The sequence below is a fragment of the Ranitomeya imitator genome, chromosome 4, assembly GCF_032444005.1.
Source record: "Ranitomeya imitator isolate aRanImi1 chromosome 4, aRanImi1.pri, whole genome shotgun sequence".
Classification (NCBI taxonomy): Eukaryota; Metazoa; Chordata; class Amphibia; order Anura; family Dendrobatidae; genus Ranitomeya; species Ranitomeya imitator.
Window position 1 is genome coordinate 461,409,312 of NC_091285.1, and position 20,690 is coordinate 461,430,001.

Here is a 20,690-nt window from a genome sequence, read left to right on the forward strand (position 1 = left end):
TGAGCGCGTAAAGGGCCTTCGATGACGTCACGGCTTGTGATTGGTCGCTGAAAGGTCACATGACCGCTCAGCGACCAATCACAAGCCGCGACGTCATCGAAGGCCCTTTACGCGCTCATTCTTTGGAACGAAAGCAAGGCGGTTGCAGCGGTGATGACCAGGGCGCATCAGTGGGTAGGTATATCAATATTTTTTATTTTTATTCTTTATTTTACACATGAATATGGATCCCAGGGCCTGAAGGAGAGTTTCCTCTCCTTCAGACCCTGGGATCCATTACAGGATACCTTCCGATATTTGCGTCCCATTGACTTGTATTGGTATCGGATATCGGATATCGGTATCGGCGATATCCGATATTTTTCGGATATCGGCCGATACCATCCGATACCGATACTTTCAAATATCGGACGGTATTGCTCAACACTAGTCACCACCCATGTTGAAAAGTTTTCCCTCTCCCATATACTAATGTGCTATCACCAACCATTCCCATTTTTTATTTAGGTGTATCCATAAAAATGGCCCAGCCTGTACAATGTCAGCTGTTTTATATAGAAAATGTCCAATAAGTATCGTTTCTCCTTGCAGAGATTGACATACTAGGCATGCCAAGATGAGGAGACTTAAAGCCGCAATGCTCCTCTGGGAAATATGCTAATTATGCATATTGTCACTTCAGAGAGGAAGAGAACTACATAGTAACATAGTAACATAGTTAGTAAGGCCGAAAAAAGACATTTGTCCATCCAGTTCAGCCTATATTCCATCATAATAAATACCCAGATCTACGTCCTTCTACAGAACCTAATAATTGTATGATACAATATTGTTCTGCTCCAGGAAGACATCCAGGCCTCTCTTGAACCCCTCGACTGAGTTCGCCATCACCACCTCCTCAGGCAAGCAATTCCAGATTCTCACTGCCCTAACAGTAAAGAATCCTCTTCTATGTTGGTGGAAAAACCTTCTCTCCTCCAGACGCAAAGAATGCCCCCTTGTGCCCGTCACCTTCCTTGGTATAAACAGATCCTCAGCGAGATATTTGTATTGTCCCCTTATATACTTATACATGGTTATTAGATCGCCCCTCAGTCGTCTTTTTTCTAGACTAAATAATCCTAATTTCGCTAATCTATCTGGGTATTGTAGTTCTCCCATCCCCTTTATTAATTTTGTTGCCCTCCTTTGTACTCTCTCTAGTTCCATTATATCCTTCCTGAGCACCGGTGCCCAAAACTGGACACAGTACTCCATGTGCGGTCTAACTAGGGATTTGTACAGAGGCAGTATAATGCTCTCATCATGTGTATCCAGACCTCTTTTAATGCACCCCATGATCCTGTTTGCCTTGGCAGCTGCTGCCTGGCACTGGCTGCTCCAGGTAAGTTTATCATTAACTAGGATCCCCAAGTCCTTCTCCCTGTCAGATTTACCCAGTGGTTTCCCGTTCAGTGTGTAATGGTGATATTGATTCCCTCTTCCCATGTGTATAACCTTACATTTATCATTGTTAAACCTCATCTGCCACCTTTCAGCCCAAGTTTCTAGGCCTCTAGTGCCACCTATTGGAAGGTAGCAATCCTACAAGTCAATGACGACCCTTTTATGAGCCTTGTCATGTGACTTAGGATAATAGCCAAACTAGAATCTCAGTTTGCAGACACTGTGTTTTGGGGTGCTGCCCCTTGTCAGTGCAAAGTGGAGATCTGGTTTGGCTGTAGAAAATGTAAAAGATATATAATGTATTTAGTAAAAACACAGAATTGTTTTCCAAGTAATACAATTTTCCATACTTACATATTATCTATAGCAGTTTCTAGGGTATATAATTTAAAAAATTGCAATATGTAATTGCTATATACAAGTAAAATTCTAGAAATTCCAAATAGCCTTATTTGCATTCTCCAAAGTCATGGTTTTATAGAATACAAGATGGTGGCCCGATTCTAATGCATTGGGTATTCTAGAATATGCATGTCTACGTAGGATATTGCCCAGCCACGTAATATATTGCCCAGTCATGTAGTATATTGCCTAGCCACGTAGTATATTTCGCAGCTCACGTAGTATATTGCCCAGCCACGTAGTATATTGCCCAGCCACGTAGTATATTGCCCAGCCACGTAGTAAATTGCCCAGCCACGTAGTATATTGCCCAGCCATGTAGTATATTGCACAGCCACGTAGTATATTGCCCAACCACGTATTATATTGCCCAGTCATGTAGTATATTGCCCAGTGACGTAGTATATTGCCCAGTCATGTAGTATATTGCCCAGTGACGTAGTATATTGCCCAGTGACGTAGTATACAGCACAGAGCCATGTAGTATATTGCACAGCGACGTAGTATACAGCACAGAGCTACGTAGTATATTGCACAGCGACATAGTATACAGCACAGAGCCACGTAGTATATTGCCCAGCCACATAATATATTGCCCAGCTACGTAGTATATTGCCCAGCCACGTATGTCACAGGTTAAAAAAGAAAAAATAAACATATACTCACCTTCCGAGGGCCCCTTGTACTTTGGTCACATGACTGTGACGTCATGGCAGGTCCTTCTTGCGCAGACCCTGTGATGACGTCGCGGTCACATGACCATGATGTCATGGCAGGTCCTTCTCGCGCAGGCGCGCAGGACCTATGATGACATCGCGGTCACATGACCATGACGTCATGGCAGGTCCTTCTCGCGCAGGCGCGCAGGGCCTGTGATGACGTCATGGTCACACTGACTGTGACGTCATGGCAGGTCCTTCTCCCATACCATCCTTGGCAACGGAACCTGCCACTAGCATGGAGCGGTCACCGGAGCGTCGCGAAAGGTGAGTATATAATGATTTTTTATTTTTTTAAATTATTTTTAACATTAGATCTTTTTACTATTGACGCTGCATAAGCAGCATCAATAGTAAAAACTTGGTCACACAGAGTTAATAGCGGCGGTAACGGAGTGAGTTACCCGTGGCATAACGCGGTCCGTTACCGCTGGCATTAACCCTGCGTGAGCGGTGACTGGAGAGAGTATGGAGCTGGCGCCGGGCACTGACTGCAGGGGAGGGACTAATCGAACTGTGGCCATCGCTGAATGAATATCCGTGACAGACAGAAGGACAGACAGAAAGACGGAAGTGACCCTTAGACAATTATATAGGAGATGATGAGATTATGAAGGCTTAAAGATTTAAGGCGCATCTATAGTGTAGATGATTTGTGCACAGTAGTTATGCCCTTTGTATGAGTAATTGTTAACTATTCTTACATTTACAGTCATAGCAGCTGAATTTGTGAACAATTAGATGGGCTGCGGTTTTATTACTATTATTTTTCTTTGATAAATACGCATTTATTTTTCAATTTGTTTTGCAATTGTTTGTAAAGTGACCTCTATACTATAATTAAAAGCGATTGCAGTATTCCATCCCTTATTTTCTGAAAGAAAATACTTCTGTCTTTCCTTCTAAAACCGTTGATTGGATGAATACTAATGTGTTCATCTTTTCACTTGGGATACCACTTGATATATCCCATTTTCTAGAGTCTAATTATTCCATTTGTAGACATGAATGCCATTTAGATGTAAGCTAATTCAGCATGGTAACTCAATTAGATTTGTAGTGACTAGGATTTATGAAACATCAATGGGTTCTTGGTGAGACCAATGGGACTGGTAGTTATTTATCCCTATGCCTCACTGATATTGCATCTCAGGAGTTCAATTAAACAGGCTAGAGATGAGTCTGTTTTGGAGGAGTCGTCTTTCACAATTAGACAACTTCTTGCAATACACTGTATATGGCTGGAGTATTAGAAAGCCTACAAAGCAGATTTTCCTGTTGTTGATTAGAAACAAAGCAGCTGGATAAGACTTCTTCGGTACAGAAACATTTTAAGTACATTTGACTGACAATTTTTACCATTCATAATTTTATCATATGTTGACATGTTTATTTTGCTGCTGATACACATTGTAATGAGATATTGTACACTACTATTCTTTAGGCTACTTCAGTATCCTTATACATTATTTCTAAACACTCCTTTTCGGTGATTACTTTGTATCTCCGTTCATAATGCACCCACATACTAAAATGATACACCATTTGAAAGGTAAACTTGCCCCCTTCAGAAAGAAAATAGCCAAACAAACAACACATCTACAATGTGATCACAAAATACAGTTTAAACATTAATTTTCATAAACCTGCAGTAAGGAAAAATGACCTGCAGGTGGCACCACACTACCCCAAAACACACTACCACAAAGCTGATTACACACATCACAAACAAATCCAAACAGATTGCACACTTCACTGCAGGTGAGTCAGATATGCAAATACATTTGGAAACATGCACTGCTTATTTTATTGGAAACATGCACTGCCTATTGTACATTTCAAGTGGAATTTGGAGCGCAGACGTGACATTGTTTGGGTTTGAAATTACTTTGCAGGATGACTAGGAAGAGGCGTATAAAAAGCAGGCCTCGAGGCATGCCAACACAAACGAGATGTCCCAGACCTCTTCAAACACCATCTCAGTGAACATCAAACAGGCTACAACCTCATGAACAAAGGCAACAAAGACTTGGAAACCATAGACAGGCTCAACAGAAGCACAGACTACAGACAGTGAATCAGCATAGAACACTACTGCAAGAGCACTGTATTGTTTTAGTTCCACCTGATTACTTCCTACGTCTACAACAAGACATCTGTGAAAGGAAGTGCCAACATTCCCTTCCAAAGACATACTGTTGTGCTCGCTTATTACTTCCAGACAATAAAGTTAAAGCCCACAGTGTTGGGAGTATGGATAAAGTATGTCCACATTGTTCAGCAAAGCTCTAATTAGGTGAAGTTGGTCATGACCAATCTGCTTCCATCTGTTGCCACAAGGGAAAGGTTCAATTACATGCCTGACATGCTGCTGCAGTGCAGTATAGCGCCAGAGGGCGTTTGTGAGGGAAATGAGACTGTGGACACAGAGTAACACCACAGAGCAGCAGCACAGGAGCCACCAAGTGGCGTGAGAGTGGTCAGACAAGCTGAGTCAAAAACAATTAGAGGCAGAAGAACCAAAAGGATCAGCAATACACGTGGTCAGGAACAAGCCAGGAGGTTCAGCAATGGTCAGAAGTGGATAAGTCAATGTCAGAAGGCAAAAGCGAGTCTGAATACAAGCCAAGTCAGAAACCAGAGAATCAAACAGACAAAGAGGGAAACGCTGGGAAACGGACAGACAGAATGAGTCAACAGACACGGGGCAAGTCAGGGATCACAGCAGGACAAATCAAGAGCTACCAGAGTCAGATTCACAAGCCAAAGGCAAAACTATAGCAGACACCGCCAGCAGGACGCATAGGAGCTAAAAAGCAAACCTGAACCTAGACTGAGGAAGAGCAAAGTTAACCCTAGACATGATCCGCCCAGAAAAAGGACAGACAGGATTAAACCCTGGAACGGATCATGACAATACCCTCCTCTTAAGGGACGGCCACCGGACCCCTAGGCTTCCCAGGATAACATGCGTGAAATGCCCAAACCAATCGAACAGCATGGACAGACCCAAGTTCGATCCTCAGTACCTTAACCCCTCCAATGGACCAAATACTGAAGTGAACTATGGACCATGTGAAAATCCACAATCCGTTCCACTTCATACTGGACTGACCATTCACAGAGACAGAAGGCAGAGACGATGGAGGCCCAGCGGAAGATGGTACAAGTTATTTAAGAAGGGATTTATAGATTACATTGGGGATCCGAAGAGACGGAGGAAGGTGTAAGCGAAAGGCAACTGGATTTGCCACCTCAATGATCTCATAAAGACCAATACACCTGTGACCTAGCTTAGCAGAAGAAACCTTTAAACGAATGTTCTTGGTAGACAACCACACTTTTTCTCCTACCAGGTATATAGGTCCTACAGACCGTTGCTTATCTGCAAAAAGTTTATGTTTGCCCTGAACCTCCCCAATGTTCTTCTGGACCTCCCTCCACACTTCCCCCAATCATTGCACTGCCATATCAGCCCCTGGAAATCCTGAATCCAGCCTAGAAAATGTGCCAAAATAGGGGTGAAAACCATAGTTACAGAAGAATGGAGAGGTGCCAGTGGACTGGTAAGTCCGATTTTTACATGAAAACTCAGCCACAGGCAATAAAGAACACCAATCATCCTGCTGAGATGTAGCAAGACACCTCAAAATCTGTTCAATTGACTAATTGGTCCTCTCCATCTGACCGTTGGTCTCAGGATGGTAAGCTGAGGAGAAGGTCAAGCAAATACCCAATCTTTTACAAACTGCCCTCCAAAATTTGGACACAAATTGCACCCCTCTATCAGAAACCACACTCAAAGGCACGCCATGCAGCCTTGCAATGTGCTCAAGAAACAACTTAGATAGTGTTTCAGCATTAGGCAATCCTGGCAGAGATACAAAATGTGCCTGTTTGCTGAATCTGTCAACCACTACCCAGATTACAGTTTTGCCATTGGAAGGAGGGAGATCAGTGATAAAATCCATGGACAAATAAGTCCAAGGTCTATCTGGAATTGGCAATGGCATCAATTCCCCAGCCGGCCGGTTATGGGAGCTCTTAGCACGGGCACAGGTATCCCAAGCAGACACAAACACAGTGATATCAGAGGTCATGGCGGTCCAACAAAACAGCCTAGCAATGGTTTTCTGGGTGGCTGAGATCCCCGGGTGTCCACTGAGAGCAGAATCGTGGAATTCCTGGAGAACCTTCAACTGGTACTGAACTGGGACAAAGAGCTTATTATCAGGCAAAGAGGGAGGACCAAGAGACTGAGCCTTCCGAATCTCCTGCTCCAATTCAGAGGATACCCCCGCAACAACCAACCCATCCTGAAGAATGGAGGAAGGAGGTTCGAGGGGTGATATCGGATCAAAACTGCGAGATAAGGCATCAGCCTTGACATTCTTGGAACCAGGCCAAAAAGTGATTGAAAAATGAAAACGAGAAAAAAAAGCGACCACCTAGCCTGTCTAGGAGTTAACCATTTGGCAGATTCAATATAAGACAAGTTCTTGTGGTCTGTAATCACCGTGATCCGATGATCTGCCCCCTCCAAAAAATGCCTCCATTCTTCAAAAGCCAATTTTATTGCCAATAACTCCCGCTTATCAACGTCATAGTTCCTCTCTGCAGAAGAAAACATCCTGGAGATAAAGGCACATGGTCTTAAATTGGTCAAAGTAACGGGTCCCTGAGACAACACCGCCCCTACTCCCACCTCTGATGCATCCACCTCTACAATGAACGGTTCAGATGGATCGGGCTGAACCAATACAGGTGACGACATAAAATACTTCTTTAAAATAACAAATGCTTCAACTGCCAAGGGTGACCAATCTTTGAGATCAACCCCCTTGCGAGTGAGATCGGTGAGTGGCTTGATCACTTGAGAAAACCCCTTGATGAATTTTCGATAATAATTGGCGAAACCCAGAAAATGCTGCAACCCCTTGAGGTCTCTGGGTTGCATCCAATCAACAATGGCCTGTACCTTTCCGGGATCCATCCGTAACACATTGGCAGATGATCCCCAGAAAGGAAAGCTCCTGGACACAAAATAAACATTTCTCGGGTTAAGCGAACAGAGAATTTCCCCGTAACCTGTGAAAAACAGCACGTAAATGACCATTGTGGTATTTCTTGTCAGGCGAGAAAACAAGGATATCATCCAGGTATACAACCATAAAGCGCCCGATAAAAATCAGAAAAAACATCATTCATGAAGTTCTGAAACACCGCCGACGCGTTCATGAGACCAAAGGGCATGACCAAATTTTCAAACCAGAGTCAGGTTCACAAGCAGAAGGCAGATCTATAGGTGACACTGCCAGCAAGATGCATAGGAGCTAAATAGCAAACCTGAACCCAGAATGAGGCAGAGCAAAGATAACCCTAGACATAATCCGCCAAGAAAAAGGGCAGACAGGATTAAACCCTGGAACGGATCATGACAATGCCATTACTGTTTGTAAAGAACTTCAGACACTTATTGAAAAGCATTTGTATGTAGAAAAGTCATGGAGACACCATCACGTGTTTCTCAACGCAAGCAATAAATAGCCAGGTCTTTCACCAGGAAGGAACAACCACGGGAAGGGCGCATCCAGAAAGGAAAACCAACTATGCCAAAATGGTATCCATCCACAGACAGCTGTTTCGGGGTATTTGCCCCTCATCAGTGTGGAGTAGGAAACTGGCTATTAGGAGCAGTGCCTAGTAAAAGGACTATAAACATAAGGATGAATGACCTCAGGGAGATCAAAACATCCAACACCGCAGAGACACCATCACGTGTTTCTCAACGCAGTGATCCAGAACACTGCCCCCATCCCTTATGGGAAATATGCAAATGCATGTAGAAAAGCCAGCAGAGCAGGGGGCCGGGGCTGGAGGTCACTGGCAAGATTGGATCTTGCCTTGTGGTATCTGCAGTCGAGCTGAGGCAGGTGAGATTTATTGCGCAGCTTGAAGCTTGACACAGATCTGGTTGCGCTGTCAGTGGGGTCATCAGCCCCAGTGTGGCCTGATCTGTGTGTAAGAACAAGCTGCAGCAATAACTCACAGCAGAGAGCTGTATACAGGATCATAGGCTGATCACTCCTGAGCCTGGCTGCAGGACATCATACACTGTATATATATATATATATATATATATATATATATATATATATATATATATATATGTATATATATATACAGTCATGGCCAAAAGTATTGACACCCCTGCAATTCTGTCAAAATATACTCATTTTCTTCCTGAAAATGATTGCAAACACAAATTATTTGGTATCATTATCTTCATTTAATTTGTCTTAAATGAAAAAACACAAAAAGAATTGTCCTAAAGCCAAATTGGATATAATTCCACACCAAACATAAAAAAGGGGGTGGACAAAAGTATTGGCACTGTTTGAAAAATCATGTGATGCTTCTCTAATTTGTGTACTTAACAGCACCTGTAACTTACCTGTGGCACCTAACAGATATTGGCAATAACTAAATCACACTTGCAGCCAGTTGACATGGATTAAAGTTGACTCAACTGCTGTCCTTTGTCCGTGTGCGTGTACCACATTGAGCATGGAAAAAAGAAAGAAGACCAAAGAACCGTCTGAGGACTTGAGAAACCAAATTGTGAGGAAGCATGAGCAATCTCAAGGCTACAAGTCCATCTCCAAAGACCTGAATGTTCCTGTGTCTGCCGTGCGCAGTGTCATCCTGAAGTTTAAAGCCCATGGCACTGTGGCTAACCTCCCTAGATGTGGACGGAAAAGAAAAATTGACAAGAGATTTCAACGCAAGATTGTGCAGATGTTGGATAAAGAACCTTGACTAACATCCAAACAAGTTCAAGCTGCCCTGCAGTCCAAGGCTACAACAGTGTCAACCCGTACTATCCGTCGGCGTCTGAATGAAAGGGGACTGTATGGTAGGAGACCCAGGAAGACCCCACTTCTTACCCCGAGACATAAAAAAGCCAGGCTGGAGTTTGCCAAAACTTACCTGAAAAAGCCTAAAACATTTTGGAAGAATGTTCTCTGGTCAGATGAGACAAAAGTAGAGCTTTTTGGGCAAAGGCATCAACATAGAGTTTACAGGAGAAAAAAAAGAGGCATTCAAAGAAAAGAACACGGTCACTACAGTCAAACATGGCGGAGGTTCCCTGATGTTTTGGGGTTGCTTTGCTGCTTCTGGCACTGGACTGCTTGACCATGTGCATGGCATTATGAAGTCTGAAGACTACCAACAAATTTTGCAGCATAATGTAGGGCCCAGTGTGAGAAAGCTGGGTCTCCCTCAGAGGCCATGGGTCTTCCAGCAGGACAATGACCCAAAACACACTTCAAAAAGCACTAGAAAATGGTTTGAGAGAAAGCACTGGAGACTTCTAAGGTGGCCAGCAATGAGCCCAGACCTGAATCCCATAGAACACCTGTGGAGAGATATAAAAATGGCAGTTTGGAGAAGGCACCCTTCAAATATCAGGGACCTGGAGCAGCTTGCCAAAGAAGAATGGTCTAAAAGTCCAGCAGAGCTTTGTAAGAAACGCATTGATGGTTACCGGAAGCGGTTGGTCGCAGTTAATTTAGCTAAAGGTTGTGCAACCAAGAATTAGGCTGAGGGTGCCAATACTTTTGTCTGGCCCATTTTTGGAGTTTTGTGTGTAATGATCAATGTTTTGCTTTTTGCTTCATTCTCTTTTGTGTTTTTTTTCATTTAAGACAAATTAAATGAAGATAATAATACCAAATAATTTGTGCTTGCAATCATTTTCAGGAAGAAAATGAGTATTATCTGACAGAATTGCAGGGGTGTCAATACTTTTGGCCATGACTGTATATATATATATATATATATATATATATAGAGAGAGACACCATATATTATATCATGTATGGCCTGTAGCCAAGTCCAGGAACGATCAGTCAGTGCATATATCTTAGTATACACAGTGTATAGGAGAATATGTCACTGACATATCCTATACTGTGTGCACAGACATCTGATCTTATATACAGGATAATCTGTGATGACACAGAAATAACACTAGCTGAAGAGCCCGGCGTTGCCCGGGCATAGTAAGTAACTGCAGTCCCGCTCTCTCCCTCTGCAGCCCCACTCTCCACTTGCCATCCCGCTTTGTCCCTCAGCAGCTCCGCAGCCCTGCTGTCTCCCTCTGCAGCCCAGCTGTCTATCCACTGTTACTCTCTCTCCTTCTGCAGCCCGACTCTGCAATCACCATCCCGCATTCTCCCTCTACAGCCCCGCTCTCCCCCTCAGCAGCCCCACTCTCCACTGGCCGTCTTGATGTCTCCCTCCGCAGCCCCGCTCTCCAATGGCCGTCCAGCGCTCTCCATCCACAGCCTCGCTCCACTCACCATCCCTCTCTGCACTCGCTGTCCCGCTCTCAACCCACCATCCAGCTCTCCATTCATCCATGCACATGAGGTCTGGCATTGTCCTGTATTAGGAGAAACCCAGGGCCAACTGCAACAGCATATGGTCTCACAAGTGGTCTAAGGATCTCATCTCGGTACCTAATGGCAGTCAGGTTACCTCTGGCGAGCACATGGAGGGCTGTGCGGCCCTCCAAAGAAATGCCAACCCACACCATTACTGACCCACTGCCAAACCGGTCATGCTGAAGGATGATGCAGGCAGCAGATAGCTCTCTACTGCATCTCCAGACTCTTCACGTCTGTCATATGTGCTCAGTGTGAACCTGCTTTCATCTGTGAAAAGCACAGGGCACCAGTGGCGAATTTGCCAAACCTGGTGTTCTGTGGCAAATGCCAAGCATCCTGCACGGTGTTGGACTGTGAGCACAACTCCCATCTGTGGATATCAGGCACTCGCACCATCCTCATGGAGTCGGTTTCTAACCATTTGTGCAGATACATGCACATTTGTGGCCTGCTGGAGGTCATTTTGCAGGGCTCTGGCAGTGCTCCTCCTGTTCCTCCTTGCACAAAAGCTGAGGTAGCGGTCCTGCTGCTGGGTTGTTTCCCTCCTACGGCCCCCTCCATGTCTCCTGGTGTCCTGGCCTGTCTCCTGGTAGCGCCTCAAGCCTCTGGACACCAAGCTGACAGACACAGCAAACCTTCTTGTCACAGCTTGCATTGATGTGCCATCCTGGATGAGCTGCATTACCTGAGCCACTTGTGTGGGTTGTAGAGTATGTCTCATGCTGCCATGAGTGGAAAGCACAACCAACATTCAAAAGTGACCAAAACATCAGCCAGAAAGCATTAATACTGAGATGTGGTCTGTGGTCCCCACCTGCAGAATCACTGCTTTATTGAGTGTGTCTTGATAATTGCCAATAACTTCATCTGTTGTCTATTCCAGTTGCACAACAGCATGTGAAACTGATTGTCAATCAGTGTTGCTTCCTAAGTGGACAGTTTGATTTCACAGAAGTTTGATTTACTGGGAGTTATATTCTGTTGTTTAAGTGTTCCCTTTCTTTTTGAGCAGTGTATATAACTGTACTGTGATATCTTATATGTTCTGCAGATCTGATATCTAACAGTATATGGTCACGATATGGCGGCAACACAGATCTTGGCATATGTAGAGATCTTTTGTGGCTTACTGATTAGCACTTTTGCTTTGCAGCACTGGGGTCCTGAGTTCAAATCCTACTAAGGGCAACATCTGCAAGGAGATTGTATGTTCTCCCCCGTGTTTGCGTGGGTTTCTTCCAGGTACTCTGGTTTTCTCACACACTCCAATGACTCATATGGAATGTAGATTGTGAGCCCAAATGGGGACAGTAAAGATAACATCTGTAAAGTGCTGTGGAATTAATGGCGCTATATCAGTAAGTAAAATAAATAGATAAATAATAGCTCAGTGGGTATATGACTCTTTGCATCATTGTCCATCAGCTATATGAAGATGCCGCAGCATCATCTTCATTATCTATGAGACTCAGCTCTGTGTGTAAAATAGCAGCTTTGCCTGATCCTGCACCTAAGAGCAATAAAAAGGACTGAGCTGCAATACTGGGCACAGCTCTATGCTATATAGTCGTGTTACATGCACCTCACTTCTTGTGACCTATAGGTACACATAGATATTACATATTCACCATGCGACAAGTGGGCCTGTGTACCTTCAAATGCCAGGGTTGAATTTTAGTCCCAGTCCGGCCCTGATCACCCCCAATGTTTTAAGGAGGTTTTATAACAGCGATATTTTATTTTGCCAAGACTTTTTTTGGCCTCTACTTATCAAACCAATTTTTTGTATTAACAATCTACATATATAAATACCTGTCTGTGTTCATCATGTCATTAAATACATTTACATTTGACCAGCTTGCTTTTTCGGAAATTACCTGCGCACCCGATGACCAGTGGGTGAAAATTTTGCACATGCCAACTAGTATTACATATTGGCTAGGTTCACTCAACTGGTTTCTCTCCATCCAAGAAAAAAGGTCCTATTATTCTGAGCAGACTTTGATCAGAGTGATGTCAGTTTTTCTAGGACATGAAGAGGAAAAGAAAATGATCCACCTTCTCCATTCTGTCAGTCTGTGAAAAACAGACTGCAGTAGACTGTCTTCCGTATATGGTCCATTGTTTTTTATGGACCCATAGACTCGTACTGCTGATTGTGATCTGACACTCAGATGAAAATCGGACATGCTTCCTATTTTTTACTTGGACCATTAGGAAAAAAATCAGACATCCCCATAGAATTTCATGGGTATGAGTGTCAAAACCACACATAACACTTGTCTAACATATTTCGTCTTGAGCATGAGCCCATATAGTACCTTCAGTCACTGCAATCATTGGACTTCTACTAAAGGTACCGTTACACTAAACGACTTACCAACGATTACGACCAGCGATACGACCTGGCCGTGATCGTTGGTAAGTCGTTGTGTGGTCGCTGGGGAGCTTAGTAACCCGATATTTACCCTGGTTACCAGTGAACACATCGCTGGATCGGCGTCACACACGCCGATCCAGCAATGACAGTGGGTGATCAGCGACCAAAAAAAGGTCCTGATCATTCCCCAGCGACCAACGATCTCCCAGCAGGGGCCTGATCGTTGGTCGCTGTCACACATAACGAGATCATTAGCGGGATCGTTGCTACGTCACAAAAAGCGTGACGTTGCAACGATATCGTTAATGAAATCATTATGTGTGAAGGTACCTTTACAAGGTATGTTTATTTTACATACTGGTGCAATGTGGAATGATACTAATCACTGAGTCTGCCAAGCAATCAGTTGTGGTCAAATGTATATGACCAACCAACATAGGGATAAAGTAAATGATCTCAGACACTGTTTTAAGACTGTCAAGTCTGTTCACACATACAGAGCCAACAGATCAAAGTCAGTATTGTTCTTCTCAAATGTTAGCTCTCTTGTATAGAAAGAATAATGTGAGTATGGCTTTGAGACAATTACTGGTGTTAATTATGTTTCAAGCAGGTTGAATAATACATTTCCACCACTCAAGGTCATGGGCATGGTACTCTAGGATGGAGCAATAATTGTAAGGGTTCAGTAATGTAAGTTCCCTGCCCCTAGTAGCCTACCTCTGTCTTCAGTTGCTCTTGGCGCTGCTCTGCTCCTTATCCTCAATCTTGTGACCACAACTTCTGACTGACTGGAAGCCAGAGGTAACGGTCACAAGCTCTGTGTAAGTTTATGATAACCTTGTTCTCCCATATACTTACATTGAGAAGTGATTTCTGGTTTGTTTAGCAAACACTGGAGCAATTCTATAGGTCACAATGTGCATAAGAATACCAGAGTTGCGCTGATAACCGATGAAGACGGTAAGTATAATACTAAAAGCAGGGACCTTACATAAGTGACACCACTCCATGGCTGAGGCTGTGTGCACACGGATTTTTCGCGTTTTTCATGATAAAAATGCATAAAAAACGCATACATATGCATCCCATCATTTAGAATGCATTCCACAATTTTTGTGCATATGTTTTCGCGGAAACGCATCGTGGTAAAAAACGCAGCATGTTCATTAATTTGGCGGATTTTTTGCGGATTTCCCACTATATTATTGCATTGGGAACCTCCGGAAAAAATCAGCGAAAAAAACGCATGCGGATTTCTTGCAGAAAACGTCTGGTTTTGATCAGGAAATTCTGCAAGAAATCCTGACGTGTGCACATAGCCTGAAATAAACCAAAAAAGCTGCAGTGGTGCTTTAATCAACTATCTGATCCTTAAAAGGGGTTGTACAGACTTGGGGTTCAAGTCTACAGTCACTTTATGTGACTGCACACTTGTGAATCCTCACAGCACACACACCATGTGTTATCAGGATTCTGCTATGTCGGTGCTGGGAACGGATGGGTGAGTGACTGCAAGAATTCAAGTTGCATAAATTGTTTCACATGTCAACTAGACGTATACTTGAGGTTACCGTATATGCCCGCCTGCTCCCAGTACTGTAGAATCCTGACCTCACAGAGTGTGCACACTGTGAGAATTCACGAGTCAAATGACTGCAGACTTGAACACCAAACCTGGACAACCCATTTAATGTGTTAAAACACCCTATGTTTGTTTAGGTACAAATAATGCTGGAGCTAGTACTGATCAACATCTTAAGCTGTTAAGATCTTAACAGCTTAAGCTTAAGCTTGCAGCAAGTGTTGCAAGAGCTACTGGTAGCTCACAAGCCACAGGTTAGAAAACACTGAATTAGAAATTGAGAAAGGTTGAATTTGGAAGGTCAAGCTGGCAGTAGTACATTAATAATGGACAGAATGGTGGCTCAGTGACTAACACTGTTGCTTTGAAGTACTGAGGTCCTAGATTCAAATCCCACCAAAGATGACATCTGCAAGAAGTTTGAATGTCTCTCCCCATGTGTGTGTGGGTTTCCTCACTCACTCCAAATACATAATAAGGATTTTATATTGTGAGCCCCAATGGAGACAGTGATGATAGTGGAATTATGGTATTATATAAGTAAGCTAAATACTGTAAATAATATTAGCAAACTTTTTGAGTAATCAGAAAAAAAAAAATTCTATAGTAAAAGGCAAGAGAATAACTATTGTTAGCACAAGCAATTTTCTTATTAAAAAAACATGTCAGTACTACTCAACCTAGAAATACCTTACAATTGTTTTGTCATTGAGGAAATAAATATTAATTTTTATTTTGCCTTATTGCATTCTGCTGGTCATTACCTTTATTATTCATATATCTCAGTTTTTGTTTTTCATGCCTTTTAGGATGAGTTATACTTTATACAGGTACTGTTAGAATATCCATCAACACTAAATGTGTCCGTAGATACACTTCGAACAAGCCTATCCTTTGAGCTAGTCCTATGAGCTTCCTGTTGTTCACCCTTCAGACAAATGTAATGTTGTTGGGTATGCACATGGACAACCTACAGATACAACTCTGGCAAAAATTAAGAGACCGCTACATAGTTTTCTAAAAATCACCATCTCTATATGTCTGACAGCCATTTCATTCCAGTGTCAGTTGAATTTCAACCAAAGTACACCTCATTCTAATGTGCTTCTGATTAGGTGATCACCTGAACCAAATCTTATTTAACGAGGGAAAGTATGAAAAACATCTGCTCTGGTCTTCACAATCCTCTTGCAATAGGACAAGCTGAATGGCAAAGCAAGTGCTAGGAATAGCCCAAAAGTAAGTTGAGTGAAAAAATAACTTTTAACCATGCCAAAGGAGTTGAAAACAAAAAGTCTTGCGTAAGGAAACGAATGGCTCAATTCTGGCTTTACTAGCAGAGGGATACAGTGAGTGTCATGTTGCCTCCATCCTTAAAATTTTGAATATGGCAGTCCATTACAGCAAGATCAAGCAGCAGACATTGGGGACAACAAAGCTACAGACCGGCAGAGGGTGAAAGCGACTCTCCACTGAGCGGGATGACCGTCATCTTATTCGAATGTCACTCAGCAACCGCAGGATGACATCACGTGACCTACAAAAGCAATGGCAAATGGCAGCTGGGGTGAAGTGCATGGCAAGAATAGCTCGTAACAGGCTCCTAGAGGCAAGCCTCAAGTAATTTTAAGCTAGAAAAAAAGCCTATCATCAATGAGAAGCAAAGACCATAAGGATCGGACCATAGAGGACAAGAGTAAGGTGATCTTCTCTGATGAGTCTAATTTTCAGCTTCGCCCAATACCTGGTCGTCTAATGGTTAGACAGAGACATGGAGAGGCGTACAAGCCACAGTGTCTTGCACCCACTGTGAAATTTGGTGGAAGATTGTTGATGATCTGGGGATGCTTCAGCAAGGCTGGAATTGGGCAGGCTAATCTTTGCGAAGGACGTATGAATCAAGCTGCATACAAGGTTATCCTTGAAAATCAGTTGCTTCCTTCTGCTGAAGCAATGTTCCCCCACTCTGAGGACTGTTTTTTCCAGCAGGACAATGCCCCATGCCTCACAGCTACGTCATTCAATGTGTGGATGAAGGAGCACCACATTAAGACCCTGTCATGGCCAGCCCAATCTCCAGACCTGAACCCCATTGAAAACCTCTGGAATGTAATCAAGAGGAAGAAACATATTCACAAGTCATCAAACAAAGGAGAACTGCTTACATTTTTGTGCCAGGAGTGGCATAAGGTCACCCAAAAGCAGAGTGAAAAGGATAGGCACTGGGATTCTTCCTCTGCACAGGGTAGACCCCAAGCCCTATCTTCCTCTGAAGTCTCCCATTCGGTCCCAACCACAGCAGATGCTGCTCAGCAAAGATGTCGGTCTCGTCATCTTGCTGTCTTGCTCAGTCTCAGTCTGTGTATCATCTGGATATTTGCAGATGATACAAAATTATGTAAAGCAGTTAATACAAGAGAAGATAGTATTCTGCTACAGATGGATCTGGATAAGTTGGAAACTTGGGCTGAAAGGTGGCAGATGAGGTTTAACAATGATAAATGTAAGGTTATACACATGGGAAGAAGGAATCAATATCACCATTACACACTGAACGGGAAACCACTGGGTAAATCTGACAGGGAGAAGGACTTGGGGATCCTAGTTAATGATAAACTTACTTGGAGCAGCCAGTGCCAGGCAGCAGCTGCCAAGGCAAACAGGATCATGGGGTGCATTAAAAGAGGTCTGGATACACATGATGAGAGCATTATACTGCCTCTGTACAAATCCCTAGTTAGACCGCACATGGAGTACTGTGTCCAGTTTTGGGCACCGGTGCTCAGGAAGGATATAATGGAACTAGAGAGAGTACAAAGGAGGGCAACAAAATTAATAAAGGGGATGGGAGAACTACAATACCCAGATAGATTAGCGAAATTAGGATTATTTAGTCTAGAAAAAAGACGACTGAGGGGCGATCTAATAACCATGTATAAGTATATAAGGGGACAATACAAATATCTCGCTGAGGATCTGTTTATACCAAGGAAGGTGACGGGCACAAGGGGGCATTCTTTGCGTCTGGAGGAGAGAAGGTTTTTCCACCAACATAGAAGAGGATTCTTTACTGTTAGGGCAGTGAGAATCTGGAATTGCTTGCCTGAGGAGGTGGTGATGGCGAACTCAGTCGAGGGGTTCAAGAGAGGCCTGGATGTCTTCCTGGAGCAGAACAATATTGTATCATACAATTATTAGGTTCTGTAGAAGGACGTAGATCTGGGTATTTATTATGATGGAATATAGGCTGAACTGGATGGACAAATGTCTTTTTTCGGCCTTACTAACTATGTTACTATGTTACTATGTCTTCCTGGAGCAGAACAATATTGTATCATACAATTATTAGGTTCTGTAGAAGGACGTAGATCTAGGGATTTATTATGATGGAATATAGGCTGAACTGGATGGACAAATGTCTTTTTTCGGCCTTACTAACTATGTTACTATGTTACTATGTTACCGCTGCCTCTACGGTTAAGCTATGGTAACTAATAATAGACAGCAGAGAGCGATCCCTCTAGAGACTAAGTCCAGGATTCGCTCTACTGAGCATGCTCATGAGGTGACTTCTCATTGGTGGTCAGCCGTCACATGCTCAGGTCCTGGTCTGGATTTGGATTGGCCTGTGAGCAAGGTCCTGTCTGATTGGCAAAAACTATAAACGGATCTTTGGCGATCCCGTCGGTGCGCTAAGATCATTTCTGTTCTGTGAGAGTGTGGAACCTATCGGTAGTGTGGACCTATTTGCATGTGCACAGGGCAGGCCTAGAGCCTTTAGAATTCCGGCACCTCTTGAGAGGAGATAGTTTGTGTGGGTTCAGGGCTGGCATTTAGCATTTAGAATGCCAGCACTCTAGTGCCGTGTGTGCACGTGCTGTGTTTGAGTCCACTACCGGTTCCCTTGTCTCAGTGAGGTAACGAACAGCTGTGAAGTTAACAGGGTTCACGTTTAGTGCCATTTTCTCTCTGTGGCTATTAACACAGCTCTGCTGCAGAGTCTCTCTCTCCATGCTTCTCCGCTGAGTGATGTTTATATCAGTGCGAGTCACTTATGCTCGCTGCTTGTTTCGCCATTGTCCTCTCAGCTGCAGTATACCATCTCTGCACGGTGGACCCCGGGTGGTGAACGCGCTTTATTATTATATCTTATTTAGTGCATTCCACCGACCCTGACAGAAAGACTGATGGAAACCATGCCAAGATGCATGAAAGCTGTGATTAAAATCATGGTTATTCCACCAAATATTGATTTCTGAACTCTTCCTGAGTTAAAACATGAGCATTGTTTTTTCTAAATTAGTAAGAACTTGTTTTCTTTGCATTATTTGAGGACTAAAATCACTGTTTCTTTTTTATTATTACAACGATTTCTCATTTGCTGCAAATAAATACAAAATTTTTAGCTTTGAATTTCGGAGACATGTTGTCAGTAGTTTATAGAATAAAACAATGTACATTTTACTCAAAATTATACATATAAAGAGAAAAATCAGAGAAACTGAAAATTTTGCAGTGGTCTCTTAATTTATGCCAGAGCTGTATGTTCACATTGACTTTTTTCCACATGGATATCAGGTAAGCATGAAAATAAAATTGCAGCATGTGTTAGTCAGCTCAGATTTATTGGCCAGACGGGGTGCATGCAAATAGCAACTCCTGTATGAATCCACTTTGCGGGCAAGCACACAAAGCTGTACATGGAACCAATCTTGCCCGCAATTTGTGGTTGTGACTAGTTCTCATAGTTCAGCACTCTCCTAAACTTAGCACTGTACAGTATTTCTGGCCCTAACTGCAGGGGCCACTTGGTAGCTGCTGGCTTGTAAAGTGAGATAAAGGAGAAAGCATATAAAAGCTGAGTTAGAACCAGAAAAGTTGAAAATCAAAGCCAAAAATGTAGGCATTAAGGAACAGACCAGTTCAAGTTCAGTGTATCAGAACAGAAATATAAGGCAAGTCCAGGGACCAAATCCAATAGGGAAATCAGGATGCAAAGCAGAGTTACTAGCATCCAATTATAAGTGCAACAGGACAACAAGGATTTAAAGGGAACCTGTCACCCCATTTTTTCGATATGAGATAAAAATATGGTTCAATAGGGCCTGAGCTCTGCTTTACATCAGTACCTTTCATATCCCCCTATTCCCCACAGAGCTCAGGCCCAATTGAACCATATTTGTATTTCAAATCAAAAAAACGGGGTGACAGGTTGCCTTTAAACTGAGTGCCTAGTGTACCCATTGGCTGCCAAACACCCCCCCTGTTTGCTCCACTGACCAACCCTAGTAACACGCCTATTAGCAGGATCCTAACCAAAACTAACAGTGCTGTTATAGAACCTGACTGGGTGGTGAAAGCATCATCCAGAATGAAAGCAGAACACTGACGCTCCTCAATCACCTGTGTGTGGAATACTGGCCAACCAGCAAGTGTGCTGTCCAGCATGAGAGCAATCTTCACCTACACCGCTCTCAGCACGTCCACCAGGACTAGAGCATCAGTGTCTGACAGCAATGTGCTCTAATTTAATTAATGTTTATTTACAGAAAAAATGCATAAGAAAGCAATTTGTAATAATTATATGGGTACTACGGAATCTGATAGCATGGGATAAAGCCAGTCTGAGAGCAAAGTTGCAACAAAAGATGTATTTACTCAAAAACAGAAATGTAAACAGAACTAACAGATATCTCTGCAATTGT